Genomic DNA, 23044 nt, shown 5'->3' with positions numbered 1-23044 from the left:
GCAGGGCTCAGATATGAGAAGTTTTGAAATTCTGCTTGATGGTGTGAGAAAGACAAGGGACATAGAAGTCTTGCTGTCTCTTTCTGTCTCTCTCATATTTATTGCTACCTTGTGCATTGAAGGAGTTGATTGTAATTGTTTGATAGATTCTGTAGTCTATATGAGCCTATTCTAAAAACTATACCTAAGGATAAAGACAGTATTAATAAGAAAATGTCAGTTGTGGGGATAAAAGGAAATAGCCAAATTGCTCCACTAATCTCCCCACTTGAAATTGTAATTGGTCATTTAACTGTTATTCATTCATTCTTGTTGATACCATAACTATCTGTTAATATTATGGAAAGTGATTTGTGTAAAATTTAAACTGTTATATGTTGTAAACTTGATAATACTATATTAACAAAAACCTGATATAAACTTGTTGACAACTATGTCCATTGTTATTCTTAATAAGTCTTTGATTGAAGGATCTATTACTTTACTGTGGTTTATGGATAAGATTCAAACAATGCAAAATAATATATCTAGTGATTTTGGGGGCAATTCTCCAACTGATGTGGAACGTCTTAAGTCAGCTACCCCAGTTTCTATCTTTGTGAAACTGCCATCTGTAACTCAAAATCCTCTTTCTAAAGAAGTTATTAAGGTATAACCACAAATTTTAAGATATCTTATTGAAAGGTGAATTATTATTCTATACAAATCTCCTGTCAATAATCATTCATCCAGTAAGGAAGCAAAAACCATATATTATTTTGTCCAGGATTTTAGTGCTGTTAATATTTTATGGTCTGTAATGACAAATCAGAGTATAATTGTGTCTGCCATTCCTTGTACCTCTTTTTACTTCCTGCCTTCCATTCAATTCCCATAAGTCCAGAATCACAGTAACTGTTTTGGCTTAATCAATAACATATTGGTACCAGATTGCCACAGGGCTTTGTTAAATTCTCCAACAAAGTTTTAAGGAACCTGATGAAGAAACCTGCAATCAACCAAAGAAGATATAAGAACCTGAGGAAGAATATCCAGAAAAAGAACTGTATCACCAAGAAGAACACAAGTTTGGCAACATCTTGCTGTACCATAGACCAAGAAACAGGTATAAACAATATTAGGGAGCTGATGGGTATTGAAGACAGTTCATCCTGGTCTTTGATGGAATTGCAAAATCCTTAATTATCTTGATCAGAAACTCCTTTATAGAACCCTTGCAGATCACTATAGAATATCTGATGGTCCAGAGAAAGCTTAGTAAAACTCTCAGGATGGCTCCAGATCCTGGACTTCCTAGTTATCGTAAGATTTTCTTACCCTCTTTGGGCAAGAGGAGGGGTTACCATTAGAAGTTTTAACTCAGACTTGTGCTGGGGAATTCCCTAAAGCAGTGATGGCAAACCTATAGCAAGGGTGCCAAAGATGGCATGAAGAGCACTCTCTTTGGGCACAAGGTTGCCCTCCACTTCCCCTTTCCCTCCCCCTCTCCACCATGCCTGACATTTTTTCACATCCCCCTTCCTCTGCCCAGCAGCCCAATGGGAGCATACAGTGGGTAAAGTGGCGGCTCACAGGTAGTAGAGCTGGAGGGGAGCAGAGCACTCAGGCCATGCCTTTCCCCCTCTCTCCACTCACTGAGGATGTTTCTCACTTCACTCACTCCCTGTGTGGGGTAAGAGGGGGCAGGGCACATCTGGCACTCTGTGGGGTGGAGGGGCACAGCACATGGTCTGGAGGGTAGGGCATGGTATTCAGTATGGTGGGTGGGGTGAGGGCAGGAGCAGCACTCCTTCTCTAAAGGTTTGCTATCACTGCCCCAAGGATTCAATTCCCTCATTAAGTGGAGGCTTCGCTATTGCAAAATAGGCCCTAAGCTTTCTCTGAGAAGCTGCTGGCTTGATATGAATTGACTCTGTTGGGGAATGAGAACATTCCCATAAAGAGGAGTAATACATTAAGTCCTTCTCCCCTGTTACCTGACCTCCCAGTTTCAGGATTTATATAAGAGAAGGAGAGGGTTTACAGAGGTTGTTGTGGTTTCAGGCCACAAAATCACATGGGCAGCTTCCCTTAGCTGCAGAACGAATAGCATGGACAACATGAAGTGTGGGAATATTTTTATGAATTCCTGGTATGCTTTTGGAAAATGCCATACCACTGAGAAGTAAAAGAAGAAGTTTGATTCATCTTTCAAAGACAGTTTCCATAATTCATTGCTCTACTCATACAAGAGGAATAGACCTCCTATACTTGCTGCTGCTGCTACTGCAAAACAAATGGTCAGAGAAGTTTTCTCTATCCTGATGTCCCTGCAAATTGACATTACTACAGACAAAAGATGAAATTGGAGATGTAAGCAGCAAAAACTTGGAAATAACTCTATAGTGCAAAACAGGTATCTGGGATATTGGTGAATGCAGAAGGTAATCCTTTTCTTCCTAAGAAATTGTTACTCTCAGGCCCACCTAGCAGTTTATGCTAGTAGGTGTTAAGAGACACAGGGCACTGTAAACACAATTAGGAAGGAAAGGACACCTCCTGGCATCACTTTAGATGCTTCTTATATAACTATTAACTGTTCTGACTGAATGATTTTTAATTAATACGCTTTTCAAAGGTGGCATACGGTGGTTGCCTTGTTGCTTATCAAACATTTGAAAATTAGAAAACTGATTTCATTAGTATGTCTAAAGTGGGACAGTTATCCAGGCATGGGCACTTAGATCAGATAGACTCTGATCATGGCTCTCATTTATCTGGTATTGCCCTAATAGTATATGGTAATTTATCTTTTTATCACTCTTCTGATACTCATAGTCATTTTGAGTTTTTTGAGGTGTTGTTCATACTGGTTCACATATAAGAAAAGATATTTAAACTAAGACAGAAGAACAGTTCATAAGATAGTCTGTTGAGCTTATTAATTATGTTAGAAGATACTATTACACTGAAATTAAAATTATTAATTCTGATATTCATAAGACTGATGTGTATACTCAAGACTAAAACATTCCCTGGTAAGTCAAATCGGCAAGAATGTTTCATTCTCAGAAAAGCAAAAAATTTGGAAGTAATTCTAGGGGAAGTGACAGTGTTTTGAGGATATCCTAGAAACCTATGTATTTAAGTTCAATCAAGAAAGACAAAAATATCCATATAAAGGAATATCATCTCTTGGCATCTCAATCCAGTATATAATCTGATGTTTTCTTGATGATAATGCAGAGATTTCAGGGAGATTAGAGCTTTTGAACAGAGAGGATATTGGAATTCTCCCAGTTTTTTAAAAACCAACCCTCTACATTTAATACATTGCTATTTTTCTCCAAGTCTATTGGAAGTTTACATTGTCTCCCAGGTAGGAGAAAAAGCCCATGGATTGTAAATAATCACATCATTAACATACATAGTCAAATAGTTTGCAATTTGAACCAGGCTAGACTCATGGGAAAACATGGAGATTGAATATGTTAGAAAGTTCATAGAAATTCCCCAGAAAGATGGGACTGTTGCTCTTGTAACTCAAAGAGAGCATTCAGTGCCTAGACTTATTCAATTATATTCTATTTCATTTAATAATTTTTTTTACTTTATATTATTCTACTTTACATTTCAACACAGTTGATGCTCTCATGACCATTACTGACTTCAAAGGAACTGAGTCTTTTTTCTTACAGTGATTTTATAGTGACTAAAAATCAGTCTGATCCTATAGTGAAATAGCCTGTTGTCCTTCACTCCACCTCTTCATTGGACCTTTGAGACAAAAGGTGTACTGATATTGGAGCTATCAGGTTTGTAAGACCCAGTCTGAATACCAGCTTGAATATTATGGGGCCACATGTTGTCCTGCTTGCTCAAAGTTTTTTGGGAGACATTACTCAGATTTGCATCAAGATCATCTCATTAATACAGAAGGTCAAATTACATATTACTTGTCCATTGAAACAATAAGAAAATGTCCTGCTTATAGATTTAAGAATCTTCAGATAGGTATGAGGAAAGTAGAAAACAACTGATAACTGTGATTTTTAGTTTTACTCCACCCTGCTTAGTCTTTAGAATTCTAGGAACCAGGAATGTATACACCCCCACTTAAGAATTGGGTGTGGGGGAGGAAGGCCTATGACTGGCATGTGCTAATAAGTGACAAATCAGAAACAACTGAATGACCCCCTAGGCTGTCCTAAGCCAAGCTTAAGCCACCATTGGTACATGTGAGACACAGGAAGTGATGTAAAGAACTGCCTTTATCTTTCACATCACTTCCTGTGAGAGGGGCTTTTGTGGAATTGGGTGGTAAAACTTTACTTGGAGATGCTCTGAAGCGTGGGTCCTGAGACTGCTTTCCTTAGGGACCACATGATGAGTGTTAAGGATGACTTCCCTTTCCCTTTACCCTTCTAAAGGTTCCAACCTCCAAGGAGGTCCTTCATCTTGGAGGAGGCCTCCTAACTGGAAGCCAAGCTAGATTTAATCTTCTGGGAAGGCCCCATTGACTGAGAGGCCTCTGAATTCCCCCTGGCTCAGGCCAGGTCAGAGTAGATCTTTACCCCTTTCCCTCTTTCACCTTCTTAATTTCTTCCTTCTATTGTAAATAAACCACTAAAAAATTCCATTCTGACTTGAGTATTTCATTGGGATTTAGAATTTAAATCCTTGGCAACCACTAAATAATATATTCAGTCTCAACCCAAAAATCTACTCTTAATATAACTCATCCCCTGAAACCAACAGATTTTAAAGACATTGCTTCAGAACATTCCTTATGATTTACTGTGTGTATTTCAGTTTAATTTCTTATGTTCATTCCTGATTTTACTTATTTAATTATTTAAAACCCTTATCTTCTGTCTTAGAATCAATACTATGTATTGGTTCCAAGGTAGAAGAGAGGTAAAAGGCTAGGCAATGAAGGTTAAGCGACTTGCCAAGGGTTACACAGCTAGGAAGTATTTGAGGCCATATTTGAATTCAGGACCTCCCATCTCTAGGTCTGGCTCTCAATCCACTGAGCCACCCAGCTGCCTCCTCTTTCCTGATTTTTTTTTTTTATTTTGATGCCTCTCATATACTTTGGTTTAAATTTATTTATTTATTTATTTTTCTTGTTTGGCTTTTTATTTGATCATTTCCATGCATTTTTCATTAAAGACAAAGATCATTTTCTTTTCCTCCCTCCCACCCCCCGTGGCCGACGTGTGATTCCACTGGTATCATATGTGTTCTTGACTTGAACCCATTGCCATGTTGTTAGTATTTGCATCAGAGTGTTCGCTCCGAGTCTTTCCTCTGTCATGTCCCCTCAACCTCTGTATTCAGGCAGTTGCTTTTTCTCGGTGTTTCTATTCCCTCAGTTTGTCCTCTGCTTTTGGATAGTGTTTTTTTCTCCTTGATCCCTGCAGATTGTGCAGGGACATTACACCACCACTAATGGAGAAGTCCATTACGTTCGATAATACCACAGTGTGTTTGTCTCTGTGTACAATGTTCTCCTGGTTCTGCTCCTCTCGCTCTGCATCACTTCCTGGAGGTTGTTCCAGTTCACATGGAAATCCTCCACTTTATTATTCCTTTGAGCACAATAGTATTCCATCACCAACATATACCACAATTTGTTCAGCCATTCCCCAATTGATGGGCATCTCCTCATTTTCCAATTTTTGGCCACCACAAAGAGCGCAGCTATGAATATTTTTGTACAAGTCTTTTTGTCCATTATCTCTTTGGGGTACAAACCCAGCAGTGCTATGGCTGGATCAAAGGGTAGACATTCTTTTATCGCCCTTTGTGCATAGTTCCAAATTGCCCTCCAGAATGGCTGGATCAGTTCACAACTCCACCAGCAATGAATTAATGTCCCTACTTTGCCACATCCCCTCCAGCATTCATTACTTTCCATAACTGTCATGTTAGCCAATCTGCTAGGTGTGAGGTGATACCTCAGAGTTGTTTTGATTTGCATCTCTCTGATTATAAGAGATGTGGAGCACTTCTTCATGTGCTTATTAATAGTTTTGATTTCTTTATCTGAGAACTGCCTATCCATGTCCCTTGCCCATTTATCAATTGGGGAATGGCTTGATTTTTTGTACAAATGATTTAGCTCTTTATAAATTTGAGTAATTAAACCTTTGTCAGAGGTTTTTATGAAGATTTTTTCCCAACTTGTTGTTTTCCTTCTGATTTTAGTTACATTGCTTTTGTTTGTACAAAAGCCTTTTAATTTGATGTAGTCGAAATTATTTATTTTACATTTTGTGATTCTCTCTATGTCTTGCTTGGTTTTAAAGTCTTTCCCTTCCCAAAGGTCTGACGTGTATACTATTCTGTGTTTACCCAATTTACTTATGGTTTCCTTCTTTATGTTTAATTCACTCACCCATTTTGAATTTATCTTGGTGTAGGGTGTGAGGTGTTGATCAATTCCTAATCTCTCCCACACTGTCTTCCAATTTTCCCAGCAGTTCTTATCAAATAGTGAATTTTTGTCCCAAGACCTGGGATCTTTGGGTTTATCGTATACTATCTGGCTGAGGTCGCTTTCCCCCAGTCTATTCCACTGATCCTCCTTTCTGTCTCTTAGCCAGTACCAAATTGTTTTGATGACTGCTGCTTTGTAATATAGTTTGAGGTCTGGGACTGCTAGGCCCCCCTCATTAGTGTTTTTTTTCATTATTTCCCTGGATATCCTTGATCTTTTGTTATTCCAAATGAACTTTGTTATGGTTTTTTCCAAATCAGTAAAGAAATTTTTTGGGAGTTCCATGGGTATGGCACTAAATAGATAAATAAGTTTGGGCAGGATAGTCATTTTTATTATGTTGGCTCGTCCTACCCATGAGCAGTTAATGTTTTTCCAATTGCTCAAGTCTAGTTTTAGTTGTGTGGCGAGTGTTTTGTAGTTGTGTTCATATAGTTCCTGTGTTTGTCTTGGGAGGTAGATTCCTAGGTATTTTATTTTGTCTAAGGTGATTTTGAATGGGATTTCTCTTTCTAGTTTTTGCTGCTGAGCTGTGTTGGAGAGATATAGAAAAGCTGATGACTTATGTGGGTTTATTTTGTATCCTGCAACTTTGCTAAAGTTGTTGATTATTTCAATTAGCTTTTTGGTTGAATCTCTAGGATTCTTTAAGTAGACCATCATGTCATCTGCAAAAAGTGATAACTTGGTCTCCTCCTTGCCTATTTTGATGCCTTCAATTTCTTTTTCTTCTCTAATTGCTACTGCTAGTGTTTCTAGTACGATGTCAAATAATAGAGGTGATAATGGGCATCCTTGTTTCACTCCTGATCTTATTGGGAATGCATCTAGTTTATCCCCATTGCAAATGATATTAGCTGATGGTTTTAGATATATGCTGTTTATTATTTTTAGGAATGACCCTTCTATTCCTACGCTTTCTAGTGTTTTTAATAGGAATGGGTGTTGTATTTTATCAAAGGCTTTTTCTGCATCTATTGAGATAATCATGTGGTTCTTGTTGGTTTGCTTGTTAATGTGGTCAATTATGTGGATGGTTTTCCTAATATTGAACCAGCCCTGCATCCCTGGTATGAATCCTACTTGATCATGGTGGATGACCCTTCTGATCACTTGCTGAAGTCTTTTTGCTAGTATCCTATTTAAGATTTTTGCATCTATATTCATTAGGGAGATTGGTCTATAGTTTTCTTTCTCTGTTTTTGACCTGCCTGGTTTTGGAATCAGTACCATGTTTGTGTCATAAAAGGAGTTTGGTAGAACTCCCTCTTTGCTTATTATGTCAAATAGTTTGTATAGTATTGGGATTAACTGTTCTCTGAATGTTTGATAGAATTCACTGGTGAATCCATCAGGCCCTGGGGATTTTTTCTTAGGAAGTTCTTTGATGGCTTGGTGGATTTCATTTTCTGATATGGGATTATTTAAGAATTCTATTTCCTCTTCTGTTAGTCTAGGCAGTTTGTATTTTTGTATATATTCATCCATATCACTTAAATTGGTATATTTATTGCCATATAATTGGGCAAAGTAATTTCTAATGATTGCCTTAATTTCCTCTTCCTCAGAGGTGATGTCCCCCTTTTCATCTTTGATGCTGTTAATTTGCTTTTCTTCCTTCCTTTTTTTAATTAGATTGACCAGTACTTTGTCTATTTTGTTTGTTTTTTCAAAGTACCAGCTTCTTGTCTTATTTATTAAATCAATAGTTCTATCACTTTAGATTTTATTAATTTCTCCCTCAATTTTTAGGATTTCTAGTTTGGTTTTCTGCTGGGGGTTTTTAATTTGGTCACTTTCGAGTTTTTTTATTTGCATTTCCAATTGATTGATCTCTGCTCTCCCTAGTTTGTTAATATATGCACTCAGGGATATGAATTTACCTCTGATTACCGCTTTGGCTGCATCCCAAAAGGTTTGAAAGGATGTCTCGCCATTGTCATTTTCCTCGATGAAATTATTAATTGTTTCTATGATTTCTTCTCTAACTAAATGATTTTGGAGTATCATATTGTTTAGTTTCCAATTAGTTTTTGATTTGGTTTTCCATGTACCATTACTGATCGTTATTTTTATTGCCTTGTGGTCTGAAAAGGCTGCATTTATTATTTCTGCTTTTCTGCATTTGTGTGCCATGTTTCTGTGACCTAATGTATGGTCAATCTTTGTGAATGTGCCATGTGGTGCTGAGAAGAAGGTGTATTCCTTTTTATCCCTATTTATTTTTCTCCATATGTCTATTAATTCTAATTTTTCTAAGATTTCATTCACTTCTTTTACCTCTTTCTTATTTATTTTTTGATTTGATTTATCTAAATTTGATAATGGTTGGTTTAAGTCTCCCACTAATATGGTTTTACTGTCTATTTCTTCCTTCAATTCTCCTAGTTTCTCCATTAGAAATTTGGGTGCTATATTATTTGGTGCATATATGTTGATTAGTGATATTTCCTCATTATCTAAAGTCCCTTTTAACAAAATATAATAACCTTCCCTATCCCTTTTGATCAGGTCTATTTTTGCTTTGGCTTTATCAGATATCATGATTGCCACTCCTGCCTTCTTTCTGTCACTTGAGGCCCAGAAGGTCTTACTCCATCCTTTAATTCTGACCTTGTGGGTGTCTACCTGCCTCATGTGTGTTTCTTGGAGACAACATATGGTAGGGTTTTGGATTCTAATCCATTCTTCTATTTGTTTACGTTTTATGGGTGAGTTCATCCCATTCACGTTCAATGTTATGACTGTCACTTGTGGACTCCCTGGCATTTTGATATTCTTCCCTAATTCTAACCTTTCTTCTTCAGCTCTACCTTTTAGTCCAGTGATTTACTTTAAATCAGTCCCCCTTGTATTTCCCTTTCTACCCCCCTCCCTTCTAATTCCCTCCCTTATTTTCCCCTGTAGTCTTTTTAAAAATTCCCCCCCCACCCTCTCCCTCCCTTGTACTGCTTCCCTCCCCACCAGTCTGTTTTTTACCCTTCTACTCCTCTATAGGGCGCAAATCTATTCTCTTCCCCAATGGATTGGATTGTTCTTCCCTCTTTGGGTCAGTTTCAAAGTACGTAAGAGTTGAATATTTCCTATCTCCGACCTCTTTACCCTTCCAGTGTATCGATGTTCTCCCCCCTCCCGCCATGAGCTTCTTTGTGACATATAAATTTACCCCCATTTGTTTCTTTTCCCATTTCTTTTAGTCATAACCTCTTTTCTTTTTTAGCTTTAGTCATGTATATATATATATATATATACATACACATGTATATGTATTTATGCATGCATATCTCTATATACCTATTTATGTCTTGTCCTTTCATCCTATACAGTTTGTCCCTTCCCTCTGAGTATAGTTCTTCTAGCTGCTTAGGTGATAGCAACAGTTTTTAAGAGTTGCCAATGACCTCTTTTCTTATAGGGATACATATCATTTTAACTTATTGAGTCTCTTAAAAAAACCTTTGTTGTTGTTGTTGTTTTTCCCCTCTTTTTTAATTACCTTTTGATGATTCTCTTGAATTCTGTGGTTGGACTTCAAATTTTCTGTTCAGGTCTGGTCTTTTATTTATGAATGCTTGGAATTCCTCTGTTGTGTTAAATGACCATACTTTCCCCTGTAAGAATATAGTCAGTTTTGATGGGTATTTTATTCTTGGCTGTAGGCCTAGTTCCCTTGCTTTCCGGAATATCATATTCCATGCCTTTCGGTCCTTCAGTGTGGATGCAGAAAGATCCTGTGTTATCCTCACCATGTTTCCATGGTGTCTGAATGGTTTCTTTTTGGCAGCTTGTAATACCTGTTCTTTTATCTGATTGTTTTTGAATTTGGCTATAACATTTCTTGGTGTTGTCAGTTGGGGATTAAAAACAGGGGGTGATCTGTGGATTCTTTCAATCTCCACTTTCCCCTCTTGTTCTAGGATTTCGGGACAGTTTTCCTGGATAATTTCCTCTAGTATTATGTCCAGGCTTTTTCTTTTGTCGTGGTCTTCTGGTAGTCCAATTATTCTTAAATTGTCTCTTCTTGAACAATTTTCTAAATCGTCTGTTTTGTGAATGAGATGCTTCACATTTTCCTCAATTTTTTCATTCTTTTTGTTTTGTCTTATAGTGTCCTGCTGCCTTGTGAGGTCACTTGATTCTAGTTGTTTTACTCGGGTTCTTAAAGATTGGATTTCATCTTTGGCTTTTTGGTCGTCTTTTTCCTTCTGGCCTGAGTTTCTTTGAAGATTGTCTTTCATCCTCTTTATCTCGTCTTTCATCTCCTTTGCTTCATCTTTCATCTCCTTTGCCTCATTTTCCAGCTGGATGATTTTGGCTTTCAGGACACTATTTTCTTGTTTTAGTTCAAGTGCCTCTGTTTCCAGATGACTTATCTTAATTTTTAAGTTCTTTTCCCAATTGTCTTCAGCCTCTCTTAGCTGTGTTTTGAGTTCTTCCACAGCCTGTATCCAATTTGCTGGGATTTCTGGTTTATCGTTTGCTGATCTCTCCCCCTCTGTTCCATTTGGTGAGTAGTAGCTGTCTATTGTTGTTTCTTTCTTCTGTTTCTGTTGTTTGTTCAAATTCACCCCTTCTTTCCTCCCTGTATTTGTCTGTGCTCTTGTTCCTCTCATTTTTTTGTTTTTTAGGGACTTCTATCAGTCTCCCCTCTTGGAGCTTTAACAGAGGATCTCTTGGTGTAATCTCTGAGGGAGGGTTGTTGGGGGTTTGAGCTTTCCTGTCCTCTGGAGGCTTTTGATTGGCTTAAAGTTCAGCAGTCAGTGAGGATGGATGGGGAGCCTGGGCTTCCCTGTGTTCTGGAGACTTTTGATGGGATTGAGTTCAGCTTATTTGGGATGGGTTTATTCTGAGTTTTAAACTTCCTGGACGGCTGGAGCAGATATGGAGGATCTCTAAAGCTCTAGCCAGGCTGCCAGGTCTATGCTCCTTCTAGGCTGCCATCTTGACTTCACCTCTAGGTTTCTGTTTTTTCAGAAGACCCAGCTCTCTAAGGGGGGAGGGGTTGTGGCTTGCCTGGACTCTGAGGGCTCCTGATGAGATTAGGTTCAGGTGGTGTGGGCCGAAAGATCCCAGAGCCAAAAAAGGGAAGGGAAAAAAAAAGAAGCAGCCACCTCCTCTTCCACAGCCTGTGTTGAGTGCCCAGAGACTGGCCGAGTTACTTTCAAGGAAAGCTCTTTGGAGCAACCCCTTTGCCAGCCCTGAGTTTTCTGTCCTTTCAGTAGCTCTGAGGGCTCCTGATGGGATTAGGTTCAGCTGGTTCTTTCAGAAGACCCTGCTCTCTAAGGGGGGAGGGGTAGTGGCTTGCCTGGACTCTGATGGCTCCTGATGGGATTAGGTTCAGGTGGTGTGGGCCGAAAGATCCCAGAGCCAAAAAAGGGAAGGGAAAAAAAAAGAAGCAGCCACCTCCTCTTCCTCAGTCTGTGTTGAGTGCCCAGAAACTGGCCCGGGTTACTTTCAAGGTAGGCTCTTCGGAGCCACCCCTTTGCCAGCCCTGAGCCCTCTGTCCTTTCAGTAGCTCTGAGGGCTCCCGATGGGATTGGGCTCAGCTGGTGCCCCGAAGCTGGGACCTCCCCCGAGACCCAGAGGGAAGAACCCAGCCAGGAGGCCACAGGCTTCCCCCTTCTCTCTATGCTTCCCTGCCGTCTGTGTTGGGCGCTCCGGAGACTGGCTCGGGTTGCTTTCAAGGTGAGTCCTCAGAGCCCTGAGGTTCCCGCTGCTGCCTTGGGTTCAGCACTCTGGGTTGGGGGGGATGGGTCCTGGGACCTTCTTTCTGTCTACCCCTTAGATCTGAGTGATCTAGGGTTCTGGCTTTTGGGGTGCGGTACCTTTTGATCCAGGTCCAGGAGGAGGTTTCCCCAGGTCTATCCTGTTGTTCAGCTTGAATTTCGGTGGCCTAGGAGCACTTTGTTTGCGATCGGTATGGAAGGGTTTCGGAGGTCTGAACTTTCGCTGCTTCTACACAGCCATCTTGACCGGAAGTCCTCTTTCCTGATTTTATAAGTATATTGTTCTTTCACTAAGTATGTATTTTAATTATGTAGCTGTAATAAATTCCCTGTAAGCTGTACCTTTTCTTTCAGTTTTAGATGAATAATTGTATAAGTGCATCTTAGTAAGGGAATGCCTCCTTTGGATTATGTGTTGAACCTTAGAGGAATGCTCTCTATGGAAATTACTGTAAACATCTTGTGCCACCCATAGATTATAATGATCTTAGAAAAATGCCTGCATTTTCCTTGGGATCAGAGGAGGGACTGAAGAGAATGAGAATTCCCTGACCCTCTGATTAATCTGGGTTATTGATTAGTAATTATATATTATAAGTACATAGCAAATTGAATGTAATGTATTTAGCTGCTTTTCTCTGTAACTTCATATTAACTGTAATTTCTGTAACTTCTTTTTTTCTATAACTCACTGTGAACCAACATTTTGAAAAGGTGTGGCCCCACCTAGCCCGTGTAGTTTAAGATGAAGGGAATGACTCATAGAATATCCTCCAAGTTACAGGCCAAAAGGCCAGGCCCTCTGGCTGAAGATTTGTGCCTCTTTCCTGACATATTTAGAAGACCTATCTTTGAGAGCTGAGCCTGCAGTCTCTCAGAGTGGAGGGTCCTTCTGTCTAAGTGTGGTGGTCCAGTCAGATAAATGATGAGAGACACTGTATGCTCAATCCCATGTCAGGCATCACACAGTGTTCTGCTATGGCACAGAGGTTGGTTTATTTTATAGGCTCAGTGAGTACATACTTTTCTGACACATATGCATGATCATTTACAGATAATTAGATACATCACAAATTAATAAATAGCTTAATCAACATTTTATGATCATTTACTACAATGTTACAACAAAGATTGAGATAAATGACATGAGCAGGGTGATTCAGATCCCTCCTGACCTAAGGAATGATCAGTTAGGAGAATCATTGTTACTTTTGGTCAGCTTTCACAATCAATCATAATTACTTAGGAGATGGGTAACAAAACATTTTGTAGCTAGGTATGGGGTTAGAGGGTAATTTAAGACAGACCAGAACTGAGATTTTCCTCAGTTTCGAAGTTGTAGATTTGTATATTTCTTGTGCTTGATTCAGGCACTTAGCAAAGTTGCTTGGTTGTTATAAAGATAACAAATCAGTGGAGTGTGTCTGTAGCTTTGTGTTTCAAAGGAATGATTAATTTATCTGTCATGCTTGGCCTGCAATGAGTGTGGAATGTTTAAGTGTGCCTCTACTTGAGAGAGAAGAAAGGGGTAGTAGGTATTGGTTTTTAGATTTTAATTCTGTGATTATAATCTTTGGGGGGTAATAATCTGGGGGGATTATGTATGTGTTAATCCTGTATTTGCTTTCATGTTATTTCTCCTGTATTGGGGAGAAAACAATAACAATTCCATTTAGAGAAAGAAGTCACACAGAGAGGGGTGTTCAGTGGGTGCCTTATTTTCTGGGGGCTGCTTTGCTGTCCCCAGTTTCCCAGACTGTAACTTTGTCAGACAGCAGGGGTGTGATGACTCTCCACAACCTGTAGTATGGAAGACCCAAAGACAAAGTTACTTTGGGCATGTACAGCTGCCTGCCCTCTGTAAGATGGAAGACTTACCACATAAGGCAGTTCCTCTTTACTCTCTAGGACAGCATTGGCAAAGTATTGGCATGTGTGCCAGACCAGCATGGGAGGAACTGCTCCATTCCCCCTCTTCCCAGGGCCCAAGGACACTTTTTGCATGCCCTGCCCCTCTGTCCAGTTGTCCAAAATGAGCACTCCCCCCCCACAGCTCTCTGAAGTTGCAGTTTGGGCATGGAAACTCAAAAATGTTTGCCAGCACTGATGTAGGGCATGTAGGGGCTGGCTGGGAGAGAGTCGTGGGGAGTGTCTTTCCGGAAAAGAGGAGGATTATAATATATAACTGAAGGAAATCCCTCATTCAGATGTCTCATATTATGAGGAAAATCTGTGACCCAGCTTTACTGAGAGACAACAGCCTTTCTCATAAAATCTATTATTAGCTTGGAGCTTTGCTTCTTTGTTTATTTACAGATTGGCTAAAGTATTTATGATGCTCAGGAATCTCCATATTATATAGAGAAGAACACATTTTCTGAATGTGATCTTTTAACTTTGTGTTTGTGTTGTCCTAACTTAATCTGACTCAGTTGACATCACTTGTACTAGCTTTAGTTGATACATAGGGCTTTTTTTTTTTTTCAAATTGGTCAAGTATTTGTCCATCATGAAAAGGTAATATTCAATTTAAACATGAGAGAGAGGGGGAAGTTGGGTAGCTCAGTGGATTAAAAGTCAGGCTCAGAGATGGGAGGTCCTGGGTTCAAATCTGACCTCAGACCCTTCCTAGCTGTGTGGCTCTGGGCAAGTCACTTAACCCCCATTGCCTAGCCTTTATTATTCTTCTGTCTTAGAACAAAGACACAATATTGATTCTAAGATGGAAGGTAAGGGTTTAAATAAAAATGAAAGAGGACAAAAAACTGGAGTTGATTAAATGTATTTTTTGAAAATTTCAAATAATTATGACCTTTCTTAAGTTATTCAAATTTTTGAAAGTTGTTTTGACTTTGATCCCTGGAAAAGTTACAGAATGTATAAGTGTAGAAATTTAACACTAGCCTATATCCCTTTATGTGTCACTCCAGGAGAACTTCTAGATCAGTGATGGTGAAACTTTTAGAGACTGAGTGATACTTCTTGCTCCCAGCACACCATGGAGAGGGGAAGGAGAGTGGTCTGAGTGCTCTGCTCCCCTCCAGTTATGTGCCACACTGTGAGCTATGCTACCCTCAAACTTAGCTCTTCTCCAACTCCACCACAAGAATTACCTTCACCACAGACTCAACAGCCTGCTGTCTACCCTGCACCTTCATGCTGCATGTGAGCTACCCACCTTACCCCAGACAGGGGAAGGAGGAAGCCCTCCCATTGAGCTGCTGGGCAGAGGGGCAGGTGATGTGAAAATGTTCTCAGGCACGTGGAGAGGGGGAAGGGAGCAGTGCACCCCGAATCCCTCTGGCTTTCTATTGGCAAACTCTGTGCTGGGGCCACAACATATGTGCTTACAGAGTGTGCTTTGTATGCCCTCTCTGGTACATGTGCCACAGGTTCAACATCACAGCTCTAGATTAAAAAAAAAAAAGAACTTAATCTGATTGAAGCTACAGTTTACTTCTTTCTCTACCCTCTTTTTGAATAGGAATGCAGATGAACCTTTTTGCTTATCTGTAAATAAGTCTCTTAAGATAGTGGAGTAGAGAAAAGTGCACATGCTGTACTCTGTAGTCATTCTAAAAGTCTCATGACTTCTGGCATCTGGCAGACCCTTGTCTCTGGTCCTGAGTGAGGTCAGAGTCCTCCAATTATAGGGGTTTTGGAAAGGGAAATCAAGAAGAGCATAAATTAGCACACTGGGAGAAAGTGGAACCTTTTTCCTGGGAATCCAGAGAGTAGATGCAATTTTTGGCTGATTCTTGGAGGAAAGGAATGGCTGGATACATGTGGCTGGAGGCCTTTTCAATTTCTGGCCTGCTTTTAATTATTTAACAAAGATAATTATAAATTAAGATACAGTCTCCAGAAACTTTTAATCATAACAATAATAAAAAAATATGATTAGTGAACATGTAGAAAAAGAAGTGGTGATCACCAAGAGCAAACCTCATCTTGCTAGACTATCTAATTTCCTTTACTGACATATTTAACAAAGTAGTGGGCCAAAGGAAAGCTGGAGGAAATTACCCACATTTTGGAAAAAATCTTTGGCAAATTCTCTTCCCAGTTTCCATTAAAAGCCAACAGTATAAATAGATGGGTTCAGAATTGGTAGAATTGGGAGATTCATTCATTAAACAAACATTCTTCAAGTGCCTACTATGTGCTAGACATTGTGCTTGTCTCTGGGGAGATGAAAATAAAAACAAACCAATTCATGCTCTTAAGGAACTTATGCTTTGTTGTAGAGAAATAACATATATTAAGAAAATCAAATGCAAAATATTTATAGAGTAGATACAAAACGATTTTGGTAGGAAGGCACTACTAACTGGAGAGATCTAGAAAAGTTCCTTGTAGGCAATAGCCCTTGAGATGATTAGTGAAGGAAGCTCAGAATTTGAAGGAATAGGCAAGAAGGGAGTGTATTCCTGGACTTGGAGAAAGGATATAAAGAGTTTTTTGTTTGTTTGTTTGTTTGTTTTGTGAAGAATAGCAAATAGGGTCCATTGATCTTTATTTTTTTTCTTATTTACTCCAGTTTCTGAAGAGGTGGCCTTTTTCCTTGCTAAGGCCAACTTTTCTATAACTCCTATTTTCTTCTTTAGCATATTGTATCCATAATCACCTCCCATCTCTCTAATTTTCAGTTTCTCCCCTTTCACCAAATCCCATGGACTTAATTATCATCTTTATACAGGTGACTCCCAAGTCTATATATTCATCCTGCCTCACCAACTGCCTATAGTTCTTTCAAATAGATGTCCTATATGTATGTCAAACTCAACATACACCTATCAGAATTCATCATTATTCCTTTCCCCTCCCACCTCCAAATCCACCTCTCTTTTAAATTTCCCTACCAAGGGAATTACCATTTTTCTAGTCTCTCGGGTTTACAATATCATGATAGTCTCACCTCCTCACTTGGACTCACCCTATATATCTAATTGGTTGCCAAATCTTGCCATTTTGATCTCCATGGCACCTTTCACATAAACCTCCTTCTCTTTGCTTATTGAGCCACCACCGTCAATTAAGTTCTCATAACCCTTTCACCTGGATTATTATAATATCCTCCTACCTGGTCTCCCTGACTTAAGTCTCTTCCCACTTTCATCCATTCTCCTCACAGCTACTCAAGTGATCCTAAATTGCAAACCTGACCATTTCATCCCCTACTCAATAAACTTCAGTGGTTCCCCATGACCTCCAGGATCAAATATGAATGGCTCTGTTTGAAAGTCTTGACAACTCGGTCTTTTTCTATCTTTTCAGTCATCATATACTTTATTCTCTTTCATGCATTGTATGGAACATCCAGCCTGGCCTTCTTGTTACATTTGCCACAGAACATTCCATTTTCTTATCTCTGTATGCTATTCTTGGCAGCACTCCAGGCTAACCAGCTTGAGAAAGCCTGCTGAAGTTCAGTGTGAGTATGTACACTTGAAATATTACTCTAAATAAGGGCTTGATTTATTACTTTGTTGATGGTCTAATCTGAAGAAAGTGCTAATGATGCAGATTAAATCTGAAAGTTGTGTGCATACAATTGTTTTTTTTCTAGAGAGCTTGGTGGTTAAACATTTACTAGAACTCTCCTGTATTGTTCTATAAACATTGCTTGAATTCAGTAGCAACTTTTACCCTCAGCAGAAAGATCTGAGAATGAAGTCATCAGACTGGAGGACTGATGACTATAGTTAACAACAGCAGTAGGCATTTATATAACACTTTACAGCTAAAGTGCTTTATATCCATTATTCTAGTGGAGCCTCAAAATTCCCCCAGTTGTTTTTTCCATATAAGACATACTTTCTTTTCGCCTCTGCTCCTTAAGATTCCTTCCTGGTTTCTTTCAAGTCCCAGCTCAAGTTCCACTCTTTGCATGAAATCTTTTCTGGTCCCTATCCAGCTGTAAACTACCTCATATCCCAAGGTTACTTTGTATTTGCAATTTATGTGTTTAGAATAAATCTACTTGCATGTGCTTTTCAGGAAGGAATGTTTGTCTTTTTTTTTTTGTATCACTAGAGTCTAGTAATAGTGCTTGGTAGATACTTAAGGAAAGCATGTTGACTGTTGATGGTTCAGTTTGAATGGAACATAGTACAAGAAGGAAGATAAACTGCAATAAGCCTGGAAATGTAGGCTAAAAATCTGATTCTATGCCTAAAAAGTCACTACAGTGTGCATACATTTTTGACATAGTGATACCACTACTAGGCATATACTGTAAAAAATAGACTCGAATACAGGACTACAATCCCCATGAGCCTTTGCTCCACTTCCCCAGAATGCCTTGTAATCTCACCTGGGCCGAGATCGAGAAGATATTTAAGTTGATTCAAAGGCTTTTGAGGGGTCTTGGTTTTTTTTTGGACTTCCATTTTGGAGCAGAGGCGTCTCTTCCATGATGTGAGGTTATTTGGTCTAGGCCTCTGGCCTAGGCACATGTTTCTTACTTGTATATTCTTAATCTTTAACCTTTAATAAACCTCTAAAAAATATAATACTCCTTGCAGAGAGAAACTAATTTCTACCTGCCTCAGTCTCCCCGTGTTCCCTAAATTTTAATCTTTACAGTTATGGCGACCTAATGGGAAAAAAAAAACTCAATCTTCTGAATTCTTTTCTGATCTTTAATTCAACTTTTAATAGCTAGTGTCTAGAAAATTTTTTTTTTGAGCCATATCTCTCTGGCCAAGGTTTTCTACCCTCGCAAAGCTGCTACAGGCTCCGGACCTGCTGCCCACCCCACCTGGGTCGGCCCCGCCGCTTCCTGCCTGCAGCCTGCAGCCCTGATCGTCCTCACCTGGTACCTGGTCCCGGCCTTGCCCACCCCCGCAGCCGCTCCTGGTCCTGGCCTCTCACCAGCCCGCTGCCTGCCTATTTCTGCACCCCAGACCTTTGAGCACAAGCCCAGCCGGCTCATCACCCAGATCCTTGGAGCAGATCGCTCAGGACTCATTGCGACCAGCTGGTAACAGTATTGGCCACGTGGGCGGAGGGGAGAGACGAGAGGGAAAGGAGACTGGGCAATTTTCCCTTAGGCTAAGCCTCCACGTGGCTGGGGGTATTGGCCACAGGGTGATCAGAGGGGAAAGAGAGAAAAGACTAGAGAGAAGAAACAGACTTTTCAAACAGAAACTTAATAGCAATGGGCTGTTTAAAAGGATTTTTGACTCTTCTGGCAATTTCATTGATTTTGCCTGCCTGTCTGGGAGCAGACTCAGCCCAAAGATTCAACTTTAACTTTGGGGAGGAAAATGGGTGGCCCAGCGAACTGGAAGCCAGGCCCAGAGACGGGAGGTCTCTAGTTAAAATCTGGCCTCCGATGCTTCCCAGCTATGGGGCCCTGGACGGATCCCTTGAACCCCATAGCCTAGCCTTTACTACTCTACCTTCGGACAATAGACATTTAAATGGATAATTAAAAACAAACAAACAAGAAAAAAAAAAAACCCAAGGAACTTTGAAGAGACTAAAGGCTACATTCTAAGGCATTTCAGACTCCAATGGTTTATAAACATCTCTGTATTCTATTGCATTGTTTTGTTTAACATATAACTTTGTGATTTTAAGTTCATATATTACTGGATTGAATATTATTCTGTGAACTGAAGGTTGATTGAATTTATTTTGAATGTACTGAGTTTTAAAATTCTGTTGTTTTTCCCCTATAACTGTGTTGAACAGATATTATTGTGAATAAGCCCATATATGAAAAAACAGCTTTTTTCTATTTTGCTGAGGATAGATGGACTTCAGAACTGGTTATAATTGTATTAACAACCTTTGGAATTTTAATGTGCTAAATACCTCAAATGATTTGATTTTAAGGGTTTTTTAAATATGATTGTTGGAATTTTTTTTAACAATCTGGTTATTTTGCCTGCCCCTACCATGAGGTAAGGCCCATTCTAGTAGCTGAAGTGAAATGTATTTTATAAACCCCAACCTTCCCACATGTAAATGGAAGTTGGGCAGTTAATTTCAGGGCATTTGTACCCTTAAAAAGCCTCTAAAAGGAGCATCCCTTTATTTATACTCTTCAGCTCACTACTTTACTTGCACCAGAATGATATATAGATTTCTTGATTATGTTCTAAACCCAAGATGAGTTTTACTTTGTTTTAAAAAATATGTTTAAATACCAAGGTTGAAGGATTGCTATGTTTGTAAAAATTGTGACAAATGTCCATCAATTCATAGGTTTTAAAAATGTCATACAGCAACTTATGTGAAATATGAAAGTGTGTTTGTTTGCTATTGTAATTAATTGGGCTATTGAGAATTTTGGGGATTTTGTTAACTACATATTTGTACTACTGTATTTTTAAAGATGAAAAAATTGTTAACCTTGTTCAATTCATTTGCCTTCTACTCACAGTGATCATGGCCAAATACAAAGAGGAAATGGATCTCATTTTTTGGTGAGAAAACCTTGTATTTTATATTTTCTTAACTGACAGTGTCAATGATTATAAGCTATACTTTTGAATTTTTTAAAGCTCTTTTATTATTATATTTTTCTTGCATGTGCAATATACTTTTTCAGTTTTTTTATTATTTTTTCTCTCCTTTTTATATTTGAAGCACATGTCACCAGCATTAAGATTTTCTTTAACCTTTTGATTTTTAAGTTTAAGATACATTTGCTAATACATGCCCTAAAAGGCTTGTGACTATAAAATGATGCCACTAATTATTTAAATAAATTATGGGACTTTGCTTAATGATTCTGTCTGATTCCAGGACAAGAGATACACATAAGAGCCATTTCACAGAGCCAAAGAAAGGCCAGTCTAGGATGGATTGATGCACTTCTAGGCCAATACAAAGGTCTTGAACCTAGTGTGAAGACTCGAGGTTACTATGTTTAACATGTGTTAAGACATAGGCTTTCCTTGTATCCACACTCACCCTGAAGATACTCACAGAGGAGTATCCCCAAACCTTGGCTCCTACTTGGCTTCTATAATCTGGTCCCTTTCTTTTCTGCCTCTTAATGTGTGGTACCTTTCTGTAGTCCTGGCACTGATTGGGTAAATGCATCATTACTTAGATCATTTTGATGGGGCCCTGATTGAAGGACCTGTTATAGATTTATTTTTCTTCTACTTGGAATTTTTACACATAAGACTTTGATAGTCTATATTTTCATCCAGAAATTTTTCTTTTCTTTTGGATTTTCTGGTGTCTTTTTAATATCTCTTGCCAATTGATTCATATACCTCATACCTCAGCCATGCATCCCTAACTGATTCTGAATCTTTCAATCACCCTCTTAACGGGGGGAATGTAAAAAAATATCATTTAAATTGCAAAGTTTAAATTCCTTTTGAGAAGAATTTTAGGTAAAGAAGATGCCACCTCTCTGAATCCAGAACTGAACTGTTGGAGAAGCCACCATGAAGAAGCCTCCAGACCACAAGCTGCACAAAATGAACTTTGGGTGTGGTTAATGAACATTTATTTGCATGCATACTTTCATGCCAAAGGGGACTTCCCCCTAACTGGCTTTCTGTCAATGCGTCCAGTAATTATTGGTTTTATTCTTTTCTTTCTCTTATCCTCAATTGTTGTAATCTTTAAATTGATTATGTTTTCATGATCCTTTGGAAAAAAATTAATTTTTTGCAAACGATCAAAGGGGGGAATGTAAAAAATAGACTCGAATACAGGACTACAATCCCCATGAGCCTTTGCTCCACTTCCCCAGAATGCCTTGTAATCTCACCTGGGCCGAGATCGAGAAGATATTTAAGTTGATTCAAAGGCTTTTGAGGGGTCTTGGTTTTTTTTTGGACTTCCGTTTTGGAGCAGAGGCGTCTCTTCCATGATGTGAGGTTATTTGGTCTAGGCCTCTGGCCTAGGCACATGTTTCTTACTTGTATATTCTTAATCTTTAACCTTTAATAAACCTCTAAAAATATAATACTCCTTGCAGAGAGAAACAAATTTCTACCTGCCTCAGTCTCCCCATATTCCATAAATTTTAATCGTTACAATACTTTATAGAGATCAAAAGAAGAGAAAAAGGGCATATGCTTACAAGATTATTTTTTGTAGTTTTATGTAGTTTTAGTATGTAGTTTGTAGTATTATGATAATTTTTATTTCCTTTTATTAGTTTTTATTATATGAGGCTCAGAGACATTTGTCCTGGATATCTGACTGACCAAAGCCTGTCTCCTATTAATAGTGACCCCACCTGGCTAAAACCTGACTCATGAATGAATAGTATTAAGGGAAAATTTTTTACACTGTTGAGAAAAGAAACTAAAAGCGAGGAAAAAGAGGATTCCATCTACAAATTTTAAATTAAAAATATAAAAAATAAGATATTTGTAAAGTGCAAACCTTAAGTTACTAAATACATGTTTATAATAATAATGATTATATTCTTGGTTGTCAATTTTTTCTGCCTCAATATATCCTATTTCAACCTTTTCTTTCATTTATAACATTGCTAAATAATGTTGCGCCATCTTGATTATGATTACTCAGCATTAAATTCCATTCTTTCCTGGCTGCCCTCCTTTGGACTTCATCATGCCTTGGGGGTTAGGAGATCCACATCTCCTTTTTCAGATTCTTTTTACATGTTGTTCTCAGCCAGAGTAGAGAGGGGGAGGAGAATGGCCCAACCACCTGTGAGCTGCCCACCTTATCCACTGTGTGCTAGCTCCCATTGGACTACTGGGCAGAGGGGCAGGTGACATGAGAAAATGCCATTAGGCATGGTGGAGAGGGGGAAGGGAGCAGCTCTTCCTGAGCCCATCTGCCTTTCTAATAATAACAAATCCTGGGGGTGGGGGTTGGGAAT

This window comes from Monodelphis domestica, chromosome 4 (assembly GCF_027887165.1).
Source record: "Monodelphis domestica isolate mMonDom1 chromosome 4, mMonDom1.pri, whole genome shotgun sequence".
In the NCBI taxonomy this organism is placed as follows: domain Eukaryota; kingdom Metazoa; phylum Chordata; class Mammalia; order Didelphimorphia; family Didelphidae; genus Monodelphis; species Monodelphis domestica.
Note: the sequence above shows the minus strand (reverse complement) of the source record.